The sequence below is a fragment of the Neophocaena asiaeorientalis genome, unplaced genomic scaffold (genome assembly GCF_003031525.2).
Source record: "Neophocaena asiaeorientalis asiaeorientalis breed wild unplaced genomic scaffold, Neophocaena_asiaeorientalis_V1.1 scaffold79, whole genome shotgun sequence".
NCBI classification, from domain to species: Eukaryota; Metazoa; Chordata; class Mammalia; order Artiodactyla; family Phocoenidae; genus Neophocaena; species Neophocaena asiaeorientalis.
Window position 1 is genome coordinate 4,029,643 of NW_020175402.1, and position 1,855 is coordinate 4,031,497.

At 50.3% G+C, this 1,855-nt stretch overlaps 1 protein-coding gene across 2 annotated transcripts in view; it reads right to left on the minus strand.

The window, feature by feature from the left end:
- The window catches only part of PAQR7 (progestin and adipoQ receptor family member 7), a 10,314-nt gene extending 9,992 nt beyond the window's left edge, over window positions 1–322 (minus strand). Inside the window, exon 1 of one of the 2 annotated variants that reach the window (XM_024766900.1) lies at window positions 243–322. The gene's annotated coding sequence lies outside the window, so the exon portion shown is untranslated. Of the gene's footprint in view, window positions 1–3; window positions 140–242 lie in introns of those variants that run through there. The other variant, XM_024766899.1, reaches the window with a different exon arrangement.
- Between the last annotated feature and the right edge of the window lie 1,533 nt (window positions 323–1,855).

Here is a 1,855-nt window from a genome sequence, read left to right on the forward strand (position 1 = left end):
TACCGAGTTGCAAAAGGAGGCCCGGCTGCGACCCGGCGGCCCTCGGCGGCCCTCTGCATCCCGGCTACAAGCGGGCAGATAAAGGGGCGGCCAGGCGGAGGCTCCGCCCCGAGCCGGGGGAGGGCGGGGCGGCGGCGGGCGGCAGTGGGCCTTCGCTTAGGGCTCCGGACCCAGGACTAGGCCGCCGCCCGCCCATCGCGCCCGCCTGGCCGGGCGCCAGCAGCCTCTACCCAATGGCGTACACGTGTTGCACGTGGAGGCGAGAGTGGTCAGCCACACCGGTGACGACAGTCTTGGGAGTTCCTGTGGTTTTCGTGCTGATGGGAACTCGGAGGCCCAGAGAGCAGACGTCGTTGCTCAGCAAGCGCTCCAGCTGAGCAGTTTCCACTTCCGGCTGCCTTGAGCCACAAGCTTCCCAGTCTGGAACTGGCTGACCTGAGGGGGAGGGGGCAAGTTGTAGCAGGAACACCCGAGTTTCCCAGCGAGAGCGTGCGGCCCAACCCTGAAGCCACTTAAACCCACACAGCCCACCTCTCCAGGATGCTTCTGGTCGGGACACACCTGACCTTCCCCATCTTCATCTCTCTGCCTGGGGAGCTCCACCCCACCTCTGCTCCCCTAACTTATTTAAGTTCCCACCGAAAGCCCTTTCTTTGGGCAGCTTCGCCTGATATGCCCAGCCTCAGGCACAGAGTTAGGACTTCTGTTGAAATACCTTTCTACTCCTAGTGTAACATCTCCCTGCAGGAGTGGGAGCACCTGAAGGGTGAGGAATCCCTGCACATAGTAGGCCCTCAGTAAATATTGGACCAACAATGACAGGGCATGTCAGCTCCTCAGGTGTACAAAGACCTGGACCAGGCAGAGTGGGGAGACAGCCCAACCCTTCTTGGAAGCATCAGCCTGATGGATGGACGGCTGAGGGAAGACAGTCTAGGAGGGACACCCCTTTGCCCTCAGGGAGCTCTGAGCCCATTCAGAGAGACAGCTGTGGGGCACAGGCCTGATGACAGGATCCAAGCCCTGGTGGTGTTACCCCAACTCACCGTGTGACTTTGGGCAAGGCTCCTCCTTGTTCTCTCTGGGCTCAGTTTTGGGTTTTTTTTCCTTTTTATTTTTTAATTTAATTTAATTTTTTTTTATACAGCAGGTTCTTATTAGCTATCTTTTTTATACATATTATGTATATATGTCAATCCCAATCTCCCAATTCATCACACCACCCCCCCACCACTTTCCCGCCTTTGTGTCCATACGTTTGTTCTCTACATCTGTGTCTCTATTTCTGCCCTGCAAACCGGTTCATCTGTACCATTTTTCTAGGTTCCAATTAAGATTTTTCATTCTAGTTCTGTAAAAAATGGCACTGGTAATTTGACAGGGATTGCATTGAATCTGTAGATTGCTTTGGGTAGTGTAGTCATTTTCACAATATTGATTCTTCCAATCCAAGAACATGGTATATCTCTCCATCTGTTTGTATCATCTTTGATTTCTTTCATCAGTGTCTTATAGTTTTCTGAGTACAGGTCTTTTACCTCCTGAGGCAGGTTTATTCCTAGGTATTTTATTCTTTTTGTTGCAATGGTGAATGGGATTGTTTCCTTAATTTCTCTTTCTGATCTTTTGTTGTTAGTGTATAGGAATGCCAAGAGCTTTCTCTGTGTTAATTTTGTATCCTGCAACTTTACCAAATTCATTGATTAGCTCTAGAAATTTTCTGGTGGCACCTCTAGGTTTCACTATGTATAGTATCATGTCATCTGCAAACAGTGACAGTTTTCCTTCTTCTTTTCCAATTTGTATTCCTTTTATTTCTTTTTCTTCTCTGATTGCTGTGGCTAGGACTTCCAAA